The sequence below is a fragment of the Mobula hypostoma genome, chromosome 15, assembly GCF_963921235.1.
Source record: "Mobula hypostoma chromosome 15, sMobHyp1.1, whole genome shotgun sequence".
NCBI classification, from domain to species: Eukaryota; Metazoa; Chordata; class Chondrichthyes; order Myliobatiformes; family Myliobatidae; genus Mobula; species Mobula hypostoma.
Window position 1 is genome coordinate 37,729,487 of NC_086111.1, and position 18,652 is coordinate 37,748,138.

The window sequence follows — 18,652 nt, forward strand, 5'->3', positions numbered from 1 at the left end:
GAGATTTGGAACTGTGTATTCTAAAAGATTGTTAATTGAACATTCAGGGCTGAGGTTTTTGTCAGGGAAATAAAAGGTATAAAATTGAGGTATTAATTAATCATATTCTAATTAAATAGCAGGTCATATTTGAGTGGATTGTGTGTTTTTGTGTGCTCTTTTTATCTAAACAAGAATGGCTTGAATGGGTTCCACGGTGTTTCTACACCTGCCTGATTTTGCTCGAAATATTGGATGAAAGGTAAATTTAGTCTTTCTCCTGATGTCAGGTGTAAAATTACCCCTTGATGTTTCAGATTAGGACACATATCTGATTATAACTGCTACTGAACAGCTATCTGGTTACCTGGTCTCGCCCTATCAGTGATATTCTCTTTATTCTGCCCAACTTTTCCTTCTCTGCCACTGAAAACTAATTTGATTTTTCGCTTTCCAGTTCCAATAAAAGATGTCAAATCTGAACATTAACCATTTCTCTGTCCACAGACACTGCTTGACCTGTCAAGTATTTGTTTTTTTTAAATTTCAGATTCCTTGTATCTGAAGTTCTTGATTTTCACTCATCTGATGTTTCTGCATTTTATTTAGCAGTGAAATTGCAATTCAGTGACCTGACATTACGGTCAATTCTAAAACAATATTGCCCCTTACTTTTAATAATACAGATAGACCTTCAATAGATTTACCAATGTGAAAGACTTTAAATGTCTTCCTGAATGCTTGTCTACGCTCAAGAATTAAGTGAAACATAAAATCATTCTGTCTGTTTCTTCCCAATAATTGATATAAATGCATTGAATTAACTTTGAATCAATCACCTAACAATTAGAATAGGGAAAAAAGAAGTAATGGTTAGGCTATGAGTTGGCTTTCAACATCTCAAATATCTGCATCAAAATAAATAGATAGCAAAGTGAACAAAATAATAAAAACAGAGTTCAAAGTTGCTGGTGAACGCAGCAGGCCAGGCAGCATCTATAGGAAGAGGCGCAGTCGACGTTTCAGGCCGAGACCCTTCGTCTCGGCCTGAAACGTCGACTGCGCCTCTTCCTATAGATGCTGCCTGGCCTGTTGCGTTCACCAGCAACTTTGATGTATGTTGCTTGAATTTCCAGCATCTGCAGAATTCCTGTTGTTTGCGTTTAAATTCACTACTGCGAAGCCTCTTCCGGTGATGCCTACACCGAAGAAGTTTAGATCTGTGATCTTCCTTCAGTTAGTCCTGACGAAGGGTCTCGGCCTGAAACGTCGACTGCGCCTCTTCCTATAGATGCTGCCTGGCCTGCTGCGTTCACCAGCAACTTTGATGTGTGTTGCTTGAATTTCCAGCATCTGCAGAATTCCTATTGTTTGCATAAAAACAGAGTTATTAACTTTGGTGACTAAGATGTTGAGGCTACAATAACTCACAATTAAGTAGATGTATGTCTTACTTACAAATAATTAAATTCTCCTCATTTAATATCCAGAAGCTCCATTTATTATTTTCTTGTGATAATTATTTGAAAAGCAGATATTTCGCTTGATTGGACAGCTTCTAAATATAGAGAGATAAATATCCTGGATTTGATTATGAAACAAGGGTAAATTTTTTTTTATAACAGGCAGTATCACCATTGCATGAACAGAGATGAAAATGAAAGGGGAACCTGATCTAAATGTAATAGGGAAAGTAAAGTGAATGATTTACAAAGGTTTTAAGGGCTGATAAGCAGAGGAGAGATAAATCCATCCCCAGATCACAATTAATAAATTTGAAGGTTTTATTTGCAATGTTTCAAAAATTACAAAAACAAGCCAATACAGTAGCGTAGTGGTCAGCACAATGATTTATGACTGGTTCAAATCCCCCTGCTGCCAGTGAGGAGTTTGCGTGCTCTCCTCATGACCATATAGGTTCCCTCCAGGTGCTCCAGTTCCCTCTCACTGTCCAAAGATGTACCAGTTAATAGTTTAATTGGTCATTGTAAATTGTCCTGCGATTAAGCTAGGATTAAATCAGGGGATTGCTGGGTGGCTTGGTTCAAAGGGCCAGAAGGGCCTATTCTGCGTTGTGTCTCAACCAATCATCAATCATAAACAAACAAACAATCAAGCAGATCAATAAGATTGCATCTCATATAAATGTTGGGCAACCTATATTCCAGTATTCATGGTTGTTATTTATCATTTTTCTCCTTTGAAAACAATGGAATCAATTAATTGTTAAAACAATCAGAGCAATAGCAGGAGGATATACTGTATATAGATTCAGATGAATATATATGCCCAGAGCAGAAAAAAAAATTGCTTGGTTAAAGAATTTTTCATTCTACCAATCGTTCTTTGATGTATATAGTATTTGTTGTGTATTTAATATTTCAGTAATATATGAGTATTATTGGAAACATATTGTTTTATAAAGCATTCTTTCTTGTTTAAATAATTCATTATGGGTTATATGTAAGAGTATGAGAATGGGATACGTCATTATGCCACCACATCATAAGAGTGCGTATCATGCTTTTTTCAATTAGCTTTATGTTTTAGAGTTACAAAACATAACAATGGTGACAAGTAAGTTCTAAAATAAACCCAAAATGACTAGCTACCTGTTGAAGTGCAGCAAGATGTTCAAGTAAAAAAACAAGAAAGAGAAAGATGGATGAGTTAAAAAAAAGGACAGAAAATAAAAGAATTTGTAGGTTAATAAACAGAGATTACTAGGTGATAATAATCAATAACAAAAAGAGTAGAAATGGATGGCTACATTGAAAAGATAGACGCTTTCGATTGCACAACAGATAACTGGATGATGTATACTGAACAAATCGAGCTCTATTTTGAAGCAAATGAATTAGCTAATGAAAATCAAGTGCCAGTTTTGCTGAGTACATTGGGTAGAAAAACATGCAGATTGCTTAGATTTTTATGTGTTCCTGGCTAATCAGTTGAAATGTGCTTTGCTGATATCATGAAAGTAATGCAGGAATATTTAGAATCAAAACCACCATTGATTGGAAAATGCTTTAGGTTTTATAAGCAGAATCAAAAGGAAGGGGAGTCCACTGCAATATACATGGCTGAATTGTGGAGATTGTCAAAGTATTGTCAGTTCTGTGATGGGCTTAATGATGAACTGAAAGGTTGTTTAGTTTGTGGAATCTTACAAGAAAGCATAAAAAATAGCTCCCAGCTGAGACACAACTCACATTTAAAAGAGTAGTTGAAATCACTATGATCAATGGCAACAGCAGACAGAGATGCAGTTGAGTTGCAGTCACGAATGGCAGTGAGAGTGAACAAAATAGCAATGTCTTAGCCTTGCCAGACAGACCATGTTACCATTGTAGGGGCTCATATACATCAAACCAATTCATGTTTAAAAGCGAAACCTGTAGGAAATGCAACAATTTAGGACACAAACAAAGAGCATGTCAGGGAGAAAAAATAAATGAACTGTACGGGGAAGAGAAAAAGATAAAGTGTCAATATGTAGTTTCATAAAGAACACTAAGCTGCATGCTGTTGATAAAAACTTGATAATGACGAGAGTGACACAGGACAGGTAGCCTTGTGATTTACAATGTGAAAACTAATAATGGACAAGAATATGAACAATAAGTTAATAAAATGGAATAGGACATTGACTCAAAAGAAACTTACACTGGAGAAAAGAAAACTCATGTGGGAATGAGGTTTGTAACAGTGAAATACAGCAATCAACAAGCCACTTTGGGCTTGTAAGTGGTAAAAACAGGAGGGCCAACCTTGTGGGGCTGTGATTGGCTGAGACAACTACCACTTAATTGGAGGTTCATCTACAATTTGCATGCCACATCCTCTGCAATAGAGTCAACTGAAAACAAATTTAAAAAGGTACTGAATGATGCCACAGCAGTGTTCAAAGAACTCAAGCACATCAAGGATAAAATAGAGTTAAATGAAAATGCCACACGCAAGTTTTGCAAAGCCCATCCAGATCCTTATACCATCTGTGATAAAATAGCCAGTGAGCTAGATTGCATGGAGGCTGGAGGAATTCTTTTCCAAGTTTGAGGGAAGCCCGTGGACAAAGCCAGTTGTCCCAGTAGCCAAGAATAATGCGTGTGTAAGGATCTGTGGTGATTTTAAGGTCACCATCGACCTAGTACTAAAAGTAGATTAATATCCTCTTCCCAGGATAGAGAATACCTTTCTGCAAACCTTTCTGAAGGAAAATACTTCAGCAAAGTGGACCTAGCTGAGGCCTACCTACCAAGGGAGATGGAAGAAGATTCCAAAGTGTTCCTCATCATAAACACTCACGAAGGACTTTATCATTATAATAGGCTTGTTTTTGGAGTAGCATCTGCACTTCTACTCTGGCTGAAATCTATGGACCAGGTGCTGCAAAGCTGCCCAAGCACTCAATGTTACCTGGATGACATTATTGTTACCAGTAAAGATGAAAAGCAACATCTCCTAAATCTCAAGACAGCTTTACATAGGTCAGAAGGTTATTGGCTCAGACCATAATATTACAAGTGTGAATTCTTTAAACCAAGCATCACACCATCAACGCACAAGCGTTACACAAGTGTGTTGAGAAAATTCAACTGGATGCTCCAAGGCCAAAGAATTTGTCACAGCTGCGGCCCTTTTTAGGATTTGGAAATTTCTGTAACAGGTTCCCATCAAACCTGGCTACTATGCTTCACCTCTTGAAACCATTACTACAATTGAGAAGAAATGACAATGGACAAAGCTGTGTGAGTTGGCTTTCTAAAAGACAAAGGAAATGATTCTATCAGGCACTGTATTCACACATGATGATCCACACCATCCAGTGAAGCTTGCCTGTGAGGCCTTGCCTTATGGTATAGGCGCAGTCATGTCACGTGTTATTAGTGACAAAAGTGACCATCCCATAGTGCTTGTATCACATTCCCTTACTGCTGCACTGAAAAATTATGCCACCACATCATACATGCGTGCTCGCCAAAAGTAAAACTGAAACTAGACTACGCATGTTATTCCCAGCTCAACGTTTTTCTTTCAATTTGTTTTATGTTTGAAGTTACAAAACATAACACTATTTACAGTGTTCCATTCCTTCATAAATACAATACCTAGTGAAGTATCTTTATTTAAAATAAAATGTTGCTGGAAAATTCAGAAGGTAAATGTTCTATTAATTCTTTCGCATTTAAAATCCTTCATTGAGAGTGGAATTCTGAATACTCCCATACAGATTTAACATTAACTGAGATTTAAGTTAAGCTACTGAAAGTGTTCTTGGCAAGACCCAAGACCACGACTCACCAGTCGTGGTCTTGGGTCTAAACTGTCTGCAACCTGACAATAATCCAATAGCGATCACAGAGGCTAATCTTTTGGATAATCCATTATAACAAAAAGGCTGTTCTTGCATAATAGGAGAAAATACTGGAGATACTCAGCATATCAGACGGCATCTAGTTGCTGATTTCAGTGGTGACATGTTGTTTGATACTTGCTTATATGGGCCCCCATGATTAAATAACACTAAAGCAACTTTACTTTATAACAACCAATTTATCTTCCACTTGCTTTTGCTGTAAATCAATATGCACGTTCCACATTACCTAAAAGGTAAAAAAAACTTCCATATGTTCCACTGTGAAATGCATTTGTTTAGTAAAAGGAGAATTTTGACCAATTATTACTTTCTGTAGGTGATCACAACTGAATGAAAACTTGCACACAAATAATGCACCTTATAAATAAATCAGCAGAGATAAAGGACAGATTATCCTTAACACAGGCTTTCATTGTTCCAGATAATATAGAATAATACAGCAAAAAACAAAAGCCAATTTGTGCCTCTTTTCCTATTCCTTTGAAAAATTCATCTAGTTATTACCACATGCCATAATTTTTTCTCCTTAGTTTCACACAGTTTTACTTTCCAAATGTATTACTGTTTGAAAGTTATTCTTGAATCATCTTCCATCAGCTTCCAGGCGACGAATTTCAGATGATTTCCATTTTCTCATTAACAATTTATCCTTATCTTACCTTGGGCTCTTTTTCCCTCAGTTATCTTGGGCTTCATTTAGAATCTTTGTTTTCACAGCCAGTGTAGGATTATCTTAATCTTAACTTTTCCGAAATGGCAACCTACACTTTGTGTCAGCGATTTGTACATTTACACCAGGTTAAAAAAATACTGGGTCTTTCATTCATTTTTCCAGCTTCTCCTTAAATACATCTTCGTTGGCACACTGAGATGATGCTTGATCATCATATGACACAATCAGTACAGGTGCTTCTTTTCACCTCCCTAACCTTAGTAGATCCCACTTCCCCTTCCCTGCTGCTGAAACCCTTCTACATAACAGTTGTTATATTGTTAACAATATGCATCAAGGAAAATAGAACAATTTCTGGTAAGTGGCAAATCAGCCAGTATTTCATTTGTAGGTGGAACAGGCCAGAGAAACTGAAAGACCAACTCCTGTTCCCAGATTCTAACAATTTTCTGTCTGGCGTCTGCTACATGTCATCTTGTGATCACTGGGAGCTCTGCTGTCAGTGTCATTGTTTACAAGTGCTCTGGGCGATGATGAAAGACGACTGACTTGAAAACAACATTTGCTGTTTAATCACTGAGCACATGTTGCATTTTCAACTTATTGAAATCGGCACCTTATTTGACTTTACTTAGGGTAGTAAACTTTTCTTTATCCATAAATGATGTAAATGGAGTGGCAAGCAGCTTTCAAAACAGTTTGTTGATTTTCCTTTCATCATTAATTTTCAGAAACATACAAGACATCTCTGCATTGGCAAAGTTTGCCAATATAGGCATTTGCAATTACAGGTAATTAGTTTTCATAGGCTTCAATTACCATAATTAGAATAAATTGATCAATGTTACCTTCTCAGGTTCTGAGCAAGTTACAACCATGGATTTGGTAGCACTGCAGATACGGCAACTGCGCTTCTGATTGTGCACGTGTCAGCTAATTATTATTTAATTGTGGTAGTATTTAACTCTATTCATTCCGTCGTAGTATTGGTCGAGACTTGGACACCGGACACAGTAACGCTTCGCTGCCTGCATTCTGCCTTGCCTGAGAAATTGGGCGGTCGAGTCAACTGACTCTGAAGACTAGCGTGTCTCTCACTCCGCACTTGAGCCATATCTAAATCAGGTGACAGCAAGTCTCGCCCACACAAAGATGGACCCAGCAGAGCGAGAGCAGCTGACCTTAGACATGAGGTTCATTGGTCAGAGTGATTCGTTGAGGTAACAATGTTCCGTTGGAATCCTATATATAAACTCTTGTTTCTGTCTCCATCATGACAAGTAATAGATCCAGCAAAGTTCGAATAGTGATGTTTTAACTTGGTGGCTTGAGGAGAGGGTGCCTTTATTCTCAGTGCATTTCCTGACTACATTCTGAGAGTCCCGAGTCTACACACTGAGCTTCCTTCGTCTACAATGAGTTTCTCCAGTTTCCATTCCAAGCTTTTCAAGTCACAATTACCCAGGTTCCCAGCTCTGTGGTCCCGTGACTCAGGTCTGTGTAACAAATGAGCACTCCAAGCAGCTTATCAATTGATTCAACAAATCTTCATTCAAGTCAATAGTGTAAATTCTGAAAGAGCCATACTCTAAAAGCTGATCCCTGGCTGGAGTGTGCAAATACATAACCCTATCAAGAGTATTTTTAACCTCTTGAAAGTCGTGATACAGACTGGGAAAATTGAACTTTCATGAAGCAAGTTAAACAGATCTACAGAGAACCAGCTGGCTTAGCGATGATAGAAACCTGTCTATGGTGTCCTGATCTATAAAATTGAGAGTATATCCTAATTGCCTCTGGAAAAAAATTGTGAAAAATAAAACACTGAGTAAGATATGAAAAAGTTCCATCTCTAGGTTTCAAGTTTCACGTTTTCAAGGTTTCCCCAGGATTTTTCTCTATGTTCCCGAAGTTTTTATTTTTCCGATTGTTTCCAAGGCTTAATCAATGTGTTTAGGGTTTTTCGATATCCTACCCATCTCAGTCTGTTGGGGTTCCCAGGTCTCTCAGTCTCTTTTGATTCCTGAGTCTCCCTGCCTCTCAAGTTCCTCATGTCTCCCTCAAGTTCCCCAGGTCTCTCGAGTCATCCCTGGATCTCGAGTTTTCAGGTCTACCTGGGCCATCAGGTGCCAGCTTTAGGGAGGAGGGTCCTGTAGTGACTTCAGGCTTGTGCAGGGCATCAGAGAGCATTGGGCTCTGAAGTTTTTAAAAAAACATAGAAAACCTACAGCACAATACAGGCCCTTCAGCCCACAAAGCTGTGCCGACCATGTCCTTACCTGAGAAGTTATCTAGGCTTACCCATAACCTTCTATTTTTCTGAGCTCCATATACTTGTCCAGGAGTACTTTAAAAGTCCCTGTCGTATCCGCCTCCACCACCATCACCGGCAGCCCATTCCACACACTCACCATGCTCTGCGTAAAAAAACGTACCCCTGATATCTCCTCTGTACCTACTTCCAAGCACCTTAAAACTGCGCCCTCTCCTGCTAGCCATTTCAGCCCTGGGAAAAAGCCTCTGACTATCCACACGATCAATGCCTCTCATCATCTTATACATCCCTATCAGGTCGCCTCTAATCCTCTGTCACTTCAAAGAGAAAAGGCCGAGTTCACTCAACCTATTCTCATAAGGCATGCTCTCCAATCCAGGCAACATCCTTGTAAATCTCCTCTACACCCTTTCTATGGTTCCACATCCTTCCTATAGTGAGGCGACCAGAACTGAGCACAGCACTCCAAGTGGGATCTGACCAGGGTCCTATATAGCTGCAACATTACCTCTCGGCTCCTAAACAATCCCATGATTGATGAAGGCCAATGCACCATATCCATTGTTAACCACAGAGTCAACCTGCGCAGCAGCTTTGAATGTCCTATGGACTCGGACCCCAAGATCCCTCTGATCCTCCACACTGCCAAGAGTCTTACCATTAATATTATATTCCATCGTCATATTTGACCTACCAAAATGAATCACCTCATACTTATCTGGGTTGAAGTCCATCTGCCACTTCTCAGCCCAGTTTTGCATCCTATCAGTGTCCCTCTGTAATCTCAGACAGCCCTCCCACACTATCCACAGCACTCCCAACCTTTGTGTTTTAGAGCACCTGAATTGGTTAATTGTTGCTTAATAACAGTTATCAATGGTTTAAGAGTTCCTCGAGTTTTTCTCGAGCGACTCGCTCTTTGTAATGTGGTTTCTGTATAACCTTATTAAATTTATTTTGATAGGCTCAGATTCTGTTAGTTTTATTCTTGAAGCAGATGCCTGATTAGCTCCAATCAAAGGGTCCTCATTCTGAGTGATTCGTCTCATGGTGTCACTTGATTGAACGACCTGTGTATAAGCTCTTGTTTCTGTCTCTACAAAGAGGTTTTTGGTTCCAATATTGGCAGTGCACACCATGACACTTATCAACCAGCATCACTGAAGAACATCTTGGACAAGTCCCTCATTTGGGACTTCCAGTGGACACAGGTTGCTGGCGCCTCAGGGACTGAGCCTAGAGCGGGGGGGGCCCCATCACAACCACGGATTCGGCAGTGCAGCAGATACGGCAATTGTGCTCGAGATTGTGCACGTGTCAGCAAATTATTATTTAATTGTGATAGTATTTAACTCCATTCATTCCGTCGCAGTATGGTCGAGACTTGGACACAGGACACAGCATACGCTTCGCAGCCTGCATTCCGCCTTGCCTGAGAAATTGGACTGGAAATTCAACTGACTCTGAAGACTAGCGCCTCCCTCACTCTGCACTAGGGCCATATCCGAAACGGGTGACAGAGCAAGGTTGCCAGTTTTGACAAACATACTGAATTTTATTTTTACGCAAACAACAGGAATTCTGCAGATGCTGGAAATTCAAGCAACATACATCAAAGTTGCTGGTGAACGCAGCAGGCCAGGCAGCATCTATAGGAAGAGGCGCAGTCGACGTTTCAGGCCGAGACCCTTCGTCAGGACTAACTGAAGGAAGATCACAGATCTAAACTTCTTCGGTGTAGGCATCACCGGAAGAGGCTTCGCAGTAGTGAATTTAAACGCAAACAACAGGAATTCTGCAGATGCTGGAAATTCAAGCAACATACATCAAAGTTGCTGGTGAACGCAGCAGGCCAGGCAGCATCTATAGGAAGAGGCGCAGTCGACGTTTCAGGCCGAGACCCTTCATCAGGACTAACTGAAGGAAGATCACAGATCTAAACTTCTTCGGTGTAGGCATCACCGGAAGAGGCTTCGCAGTAGTGAATTTAAACGCAAACAACAGGAATTCTGCAGATGCTGGAAATTCAAGCAACATACATCAAAGTTGCTGGTGAACGCAGCAGGCCAGGCAGCATCTATAGGAAGAGGCGCAGTCGACGTTTCAGGCCGAGACCCTTCGTCAGGACTAACTGAAGGAAAATCACAGATCTAAACTTCTTCGGTGTAGGCATCACCGGAAGAGGCTTCGCAGTAGTGAATTTAAACGCAAACAACAGGAATTCTGCAGATGCTGGAAATTCAAGCAACATACATCAAAGTTGCTGGTGAACGCAGCAGGCCAGGCAGCATCTATAGGCAGGTTCATTTGAATATCATTGCAGAATCAGAGGATGGACATGAACTTCAGGTTGGTGTAGATACACACACCACTGAAATAGTGCCTAATCAGCCTGCTGGAAGCACTCAGTGGTTTGAGCAGCAGAACCATTGAGTTCTTCCAGCATTTTTTTTTGTTTCTCCAGATTCCAGCATCCACAGCCTCTTCCATTAGCAGAGAAACACACCTTTCAGACTCCACACCCTTCTTTCAAAATAGCTCAGTTAAAAATCTTATTTAGTTCTTTACCCACATGTCTTCGGCCATCTAGGTTTTATTCCTGTAGTAAAAATTATATAAAAAAAACTATTTATTTTCCCGTTTGCAATATATCAGAATCCTTTATCAGCAGACTGAATCAGAATCAGGTTTATGATCACTAATATATGTCCTGGCATTTGTTGTTTTGTGGCAGCAGTAAAGTGCAAGACATAAAATTACTGAAAGTTGCAAAATTAAGTAAATCATGCAAAAGACCAGCTCATTATGTGACAGTGAGTATAGGAATAGAATGAGGTGAAGGAGGAATTGGAGCAGGGGGCAGGGATTCGGATTTCTGGATCATTGGGGCCTCTTTTGGGGGCAGGTGTCACCTGTACAAAAAGGATGGATTGCACTTGGATCCCAGGGGGACCAATATCCTGGTGGGGAGGTTCGCTAAGGCAAACGGGGAGAGTTTAAACTAGAATTGCTGGGGGGATGGGAACCGAACTGAAGAGACGGAGAAATAGGCAGTTGGCTTACAAATAGAGAAAGCTTGGAGATAGTGCGAGAGGGAGGATAGGCAGGTGATAGAGAAAGGACGCGCTCAGACCGATGGTTTGAGATATGTCTATGTTAATGCAAGGAGTATTATGAACAAAGTAGATGAGCTTAGAGGGTGGATCAGTACTTGGAGCTGTGCTGTTGTGGCCATTACAGAGACTCGGATGGCTCAGGAGCAGGAATAGTTACTTAGAGTGCCAGGCTTTAGATGTTTCAGAAAGGACAGGGAGGGAGAAAAAGAGGTGACGGCGTGGCACTGCTGATCAGAGATAGTGTCATGGTTGCAGAAAAGGAGGAAGTCATGGAGGGATTGTCTATGGAGTCTTTGTGGGTGGAATTTAGGACCAGGATGGGGTCAATAACTCTACTGGGTGTTTTTTATAGACCACCCAATAGTAATAGGGACATCGAGGAACAGATAGGGAGACAGATTCTGGAAAGGTGTAATAATAACAGGGCCATTGTGGTGGGAGATTTTAATTTCCCAAATATCAATTGGCCTGTCCCTAGAGCAAGGAGTTTAGATGGGGTGGAGTTTGTTAGGTGTGTTCAGGAAGGTTTCTTGACACAGTATGTAGATAAGCCTACAAGAGGAGAGGCTGTACTTGATCTGGTCAGGTGAACTGAACCTGGTCAGGTGTCAGATCTCTCAGTGGGAGAGCATTTTGGAGATAGTGATCACAATTCTATCTCCTTTACCATGGCTTTGGAGAGAGATAGGAACAGACAAGTTAGCAAAACGTTTAATTGGAGTAAGGGGAAATATAAGGCTATCAGGGGGGAAATTGGAAGCATAAATTGGAAACAGATGTTCTCAAAGAAACGTACGGAAGAAATGTGGCAAATGTTCAGGGGATATTTGTGTGGAGTTCTGCATAAGTACGTTCCAATGAGACAGAAAGGATGGTAGGGTACAGGAACCGTGGTGTACAAAGGCTGTTGTAAATCTAGTCAAGAAGAAGAGTTCACGGGAGGTTCAAACAACTAGGTAATGATAGAGATCTAGAAGATTATAAGGCTAGCAGGAAGGAGCTTAAGAATGAAATTAGGAGAGCCAGAAGGGGCCATGAGAAGGCCTTGGTGGACAGGATTAAGGAAAACCCCCAGGCATTCTACAAGTATGTGAAGAACAAGAGGGTAAGAAGTGAGAGAACAGGACCAATCAAGTGTGACAGTGGGAAAGTATGAATGGAACTGGAGGAGACAGCAGAGGTACTTAATGAATAGTTTGCTTCAGTATTCACTACAGAAACGGATCTTGACAATTGTAGGGATGTCTTGCAGTGGACTGAAAAGCTTGAGCATGTAGATATTAAGGAAGATGATGTCCCGGAACTTTTCGAAAGCATCAAGTTGGATAAGTCACCGGGAACGGACGAGATGTTCCCCCAGGCTACTGTGGGAGGTGAGGGAGGATATTGCTGAGCCTCTGGCGATGATCTTAGCATCATCAATGTGAACGGGAGAGGTTCCGGAGGATTGGAGGGTTGTGGATGTTGTTCCATTAATCAAGGAAGAGAGCAGAGATAGCCCAGGAAATTATAGACCGGTGAATCTTACTTCAGTCGTTGGTAAGTTGATGGAGAAAATCCTGAGAGGCAGGATTTATGAACATTTGGAGAGGCATAATATGATTAGGAATAGTCAGCATGCCTTTGTCAAAGGCAGGACGTGGCTTACGAGCCTGATTGAATTTTTTAAGGATGTGACTAAACACGTTGACGAAGGTAAAGCTGTAGATGTAGTGTATATGGATTTCAGCATGGCATTTGACAAGGTACCCCATACAAGTCTTATTGAGAAAGTAAGGAGGCATGGGATCCAAGGGGACATTGCCTTGTGGATCCAGAACTGGCTTGCCCACAGAGGGCAAAGGGTGGTTGTAGATGAATCATATTCTGCATGGAGGTCGGTGACCAGTGTTGTGCATTGGGGATCTGTTCTGGGACCCCTACTCTTTGTGATTTTTATAAATGACATGGATGAAGAACTGGAGGGATGGGTCAATAAATTTTCTGATGACACAAAGGTTGGGGATGTCACTGGATATTGTGGAGGGCTGTCAAAGGTTACAGCGGGACATTGATAGGGTACAAAACTGGGCTGAGAAGTGGCAGATGGAGTTCATCCCAGATAAGTGTGAGGTGGTTTATTTTGGTAGGTCAAATATGATGGCAGAATATAGTATTAATGGTTAGTCTCTTGGCAGTGTGGAGGATCAGAGGGATCTTGGGGTCCGAGTCCATAGGACACTCAAAACTGCTGCACAAGTTGACTGTGTGGTTAAGAAGGCATACGGTGCATTGGCCTTCAGCAATTGTGGGAATGAGTTTAGGAGCCGAGAGATAATGTTGCAGCTCTTTAGGACCCTGGTCAGATCCCACTTGAAACACTGTGCTCAGTTCTGGTTGCATCACTACAGGAAGGATGTGGAAACCAAAGAAAGGGTGCAGAGGAGATTTACAAGGATATTGTCTGGAGTGGGAGAATGTATTATGAGACTAGATTGAGTGAACTCGGCCTTTTCTCCTTGGAGCAATGGAAGATGAGAGGTGACCTGATAGAGGTGTATAAGATGATGGTAGGCATTGATCATGTGGATAGTAAAAGGCTTTTTCCCAGGGCTGAAATGGCTAGCATGAGAGGGCACATTTTTAAGGTGCTTGGAAGTAGGTACAGAGGAGATGTCAAGGGTAAATTTTTTATGCAGAGATTGGTGAGTGTGTGGAATGGGCTGCTGGCGATGGTGGTGGAGGCGGATACGATAGGGGTTTTTAAGAGACTCCTGGATAGGTACATGGAGCTTAGAAAAATAGAGGGCTATGGGTAATCCTAGGTAATTTCTAAGGTAAGGACATGTTCGACACAGATTTGTGGGCCAAAGGGCCTGTATTGTGCTGTAGGTTTTCTATGCTTCTATGTTTCCATTATTTGTGGTTCAAGTTTCCGTTTAAACTCCACTACTTGTAATGCTAACATTTCCTATTACTATAGTGAATTGGAAAAAAAGCAAAAACCAGATGAAATTTGGAATTGATTTCATTATGAGGGCAAGATATCAGTTCAAAACTCAAGACTCAGGATAGTTTATGGTCATTATGGTAAAGGAGAACACAGTGATTGTTACTTTGGATCTAATGCAGCATAACTAAACACAATAAGCATTAAAAACTCAATAAATATATATTTTATACCTTATTGTTGCCAAACAATTGATACTAGAGCGTACAATCATCACAGCGATATTTGATCCTGCGGTTTGCACTCCCTAGAGTACAAATCGATAGTAAATATTAAAAATTTAAATTATAAACCATAAGTAGAAAATAGAAAAGGGAAAGTAAGGTAGTGCAAAAAAAACCGAGGCAGGTCCGGATATTTGGAGGGTATCACTGTGATGATTGTACGCTCTAGTATCAACTGTTTGGCGACAATAAAGTATAAGGTATAAAGTATAAATATAAATTAAACAATATATAAGTAACTGTTTGAGTGTAGCTATATATACATACATAAGATTAGCTAATATACATAAACCGATTGATACTAGCTGCAGGAGTATCTGTTTATAAGCCCACAGTGACCGGAAACAATGAAGTGATAAAGTGCCTCTTGGCAAGAGGAACATAGGTAGCAACAGGGCAAGTGGAAACACAGTAGGACAGTGACCATGTCAGTGTAGGTATGAAGTGTGGAGTGTAAGAGTAAATTGGCAGAGCTTAGGAGGATGACGTGTGTTGACAGGCTGTGGAGAGGAGTGGGTGATATGTATGTAGTAGTGGTGGGCTGGACTAATGGGTGGAGGTTTTGATCAGCCTAATGATAACAGTTTTTAATCAAATATATAGAAAGCAACATATTTAAAATTTTAACATTTTCAACAGCATACTGTGTTCATTATTAGTGATTGGAACTTGAGTTTTTCGTTGTTAACAATGATCTCAGTGTTAAATGGCTAAATTTATTAATTGAATTTTCCCTTAATTTTTCAAAATTCTGTAATGTTGATGTGAATTTTTAACTTTGGCTTTCTCCCCATGTTTGCAACCTCACTGCCTTTCTACTCATCATAAGCCAAACTAGTAGTCACAGAGTCAGAGAAAACTACAGCATAGAAACAGGCCATTTGGCCCATGTGGTCCATGCTGAACCATTTGAACTGCCTAGTTCCATTGACCTGCTCCGGGACCATAGCTCTCTGTACCTCTACCATCCATGTACTTATCCAAACTTCTCTGAAATGCTGAAATCGAGCTGGCATTCTCCACTTGAGCTGGCAGCTCGTTCCACACTCTCACAGTCCTCTGAGTGAAGAAGTTTCCTCTCATGTTTCCCTTAAACTTTTTTCCTTTCACCCTTAACTCATTAGTGGAAAAAGCCTGTTTGAATTTACCCTTTCTGTACCCCTCATAGTTTTTATTCCTCTATCAAATCTCTCCTCAATCTTCTGCATTCCAGGGAATAAATTCTTAACCTATCTTTCCTTGTACCTTAGGTCCTCCAGTCTTGTCAACATCCTTGTAAATTTTCTCTGTATTCCTTCAATCTTATTTATTTCCATGGAGAGGGAAAGAAAGAGTTAATTTTTGAGGTCAATAGATAGCCATTGACTTTTAAAACTTACTCTTTCTTTCTCTCTCCACAGATACTGCCCGACTTGTTAGTATTTATAGCACTTCTCTTTTTGTTTCAGGTTTTGGACAGGTGGAATCTTTTCCATTCTTTGCAGCAAAACTCTCCATTTTCTACAAGTGCATCATTCTACTATTATTATGCAAGTAAGACACTGCTGTAGTTTCAGTTAGTTATTCATTCTGTTGAAATTACTTTTTTCTTTTATAGTATTTAGGATATCACTTGCAAATAAAGGCTTTCTGGACAGATGTCCCAGCCTGGAGTATTCACACTTCCCCATTGGACTCTGACCAGTTTGTCAGAGCAGGACAATGGCACCCACATTCCAACAATGTGCTCAGTATCATTGTCCTGCTGACATCTTGAATTGCTCCTTCATTTTCAAATTCCAATTTACAACTAATTCCATGGTGCTGCGTCTTTTGTTTATAAACTAATTCAAGATACCTGTTTAGTCATAGTCATAATCATAGTCATACTTTATTGATCCCAGGGGGAAATTGGTTAAATTAATTAAACCACCTCCTTTTTGAAGTCCTCACTAATTCCCCAGACTCTTTCTGTTGGATCAATGCTTGCTTTAATAACTTTGTAAACTATCTATATAAAGTTATCTTCTACTTTCATATCTCTAGCTAGTCTTAATATAAAGTCCTTACACTTTTCTTAATATTTAATTTTACATTTAAAACTTGTTTAATTAACTATGGATAGTAGGTTCTACACTTGAAATAATTTTTACAGGAATATTTCTATTCCGGGTATGCTGAAAGCTCCCCCTTAAATGACTACATTACATCTTTTGAGTTGCTGATTCGGAGAGATAACGGTACTATGTGAAACTGGTGGAGACTCTGCTTCAATCACTGCAGTAGCATATTGAGCCGTCTCTTAATGATTAGACGTGAGAACATTAAATTCGAATCAGCATTGGAATCAAGTTTATTATTGTGAAATTTGTTGTTTCAAGGCTGCAGTGAACAACATAAACATAAGTATAAGTTACAATAATAAATAATAAACAAATAGTGTGAAAGAGGAATAGTGACATTGTTCTCTCGGACTGTCCAGAAATTTGATGGTAGAGGGGAAGAAGCTGTTCCTAAAACACGAAGTGAGGGTCCTCAGGCTCCTGTGCCTCCTCCTTGATGGTAAGATTAAGAAGAGGGCATTCTCGGATGGTGAGGGACCTTAATGATGGACACTTCCTTCTTGTGCCACCACCTCTTGAAGATGTTCTCAATGGTGGGGAAGATTGTGCCAATGATGCAGTTAGCTGCAGTCTCTTTTGATCTGCATTGGAGCCTCCATACCGGGTGCTGATGCGACCTGTCAGAATGCTCTCCACCGTACAGCTGCAGAAATTTGCAAGAATCCTTGGTGACCTACCAAATCTCCTCAAGCTCCTAATGAAGTGGAGCCACGGGTGTGTCTTTCTCCTGATTTCATTAACGTGTTTTGCCTGGGATCGAGCCTCTGAGATGCTAATGCCCAAGGACTAGAATCTGCACTTATTTTATCCAAAAACAAATTGATGAAATGAGCCCTATTTTTTCTGTGGAAAAGGGATATGAAAGACCATAAATTTTGTAGCAGAGATAACATATTTAGCGTAAAATAAAGCTATAATGGTGGCTACCAATGATTTGTAATTGCTGATGTCCTCTCAGTCAAATCACATTGTTAGCATGGACAAGTATTAGAATCTAATTAGTTATGGTGTAAAATCTATTAAGTGTTGTGTCTGTGTGCAACTACATATCAATTAGACAAAAGCATGCATAGGGGAGATGGCTTTAATTGGCGTATTCAAATTGCAGTGAGAGAGAGAGCAATGCACATGCATGAACAACAGTGCATGCACAGACAACAGATCAATACGTAATGCTATGGGGGTGGGGGTGCATCAGTGCTCTAAAGGAAATAGATCCATACATTACAATAAGAATGCAGTGCTAAGCCACAGATATAAGGCTTACGTAATATTTGCAAAACTTAAAGACAGATCAATATCTCAAAGGACGTCCCATATCTTCTGCTGGATAAAAGGATTAAAAAAATTTTGAAACATTTAGCTTAGTTTTAATTAGCTGAATTATTATTGCTTTGTGAAATATATTGGAATGATTTTTTCATTACCATAATCCACAGTTGAGTAAAACTTATCTTTCTTATTGGTTGAATCCAATATTGTAATTAAATGTTGTTCAGGACTTTTGGATTGAAGACTCAGTTAGTTAATTAAAATAAAAAGCGAACAAAAATCAGCAACTGAGAAATTGTGTGTCAGGTCTCTGAGCTTTCTGTTGGGATAGCAAAAAGGAACATCTTAATGACATCCGCTAGAGTCTGGCTAGGTAGAGATAGTAGCCCTGTTGCATTCTGCACAAATAATCCTTGACAGATGGTGAGCTATAGGGACATTACAGGTCAATCTTTATTTCATCTCACATCCACAAGCTTAGGGTGCAGGTAAGCCTGGTGTGAATCAATCTTTTAAAACAGTGGCTTAAAATCTCAGCAGGTATAGTACATCTGGAAGGTCATAAAAGTTTGTTATTCATCTGGTTCTGTAAAGTGATATTCAGTTAATGTTTAGGGTATGTATCAATTCCTTGTATCCTTA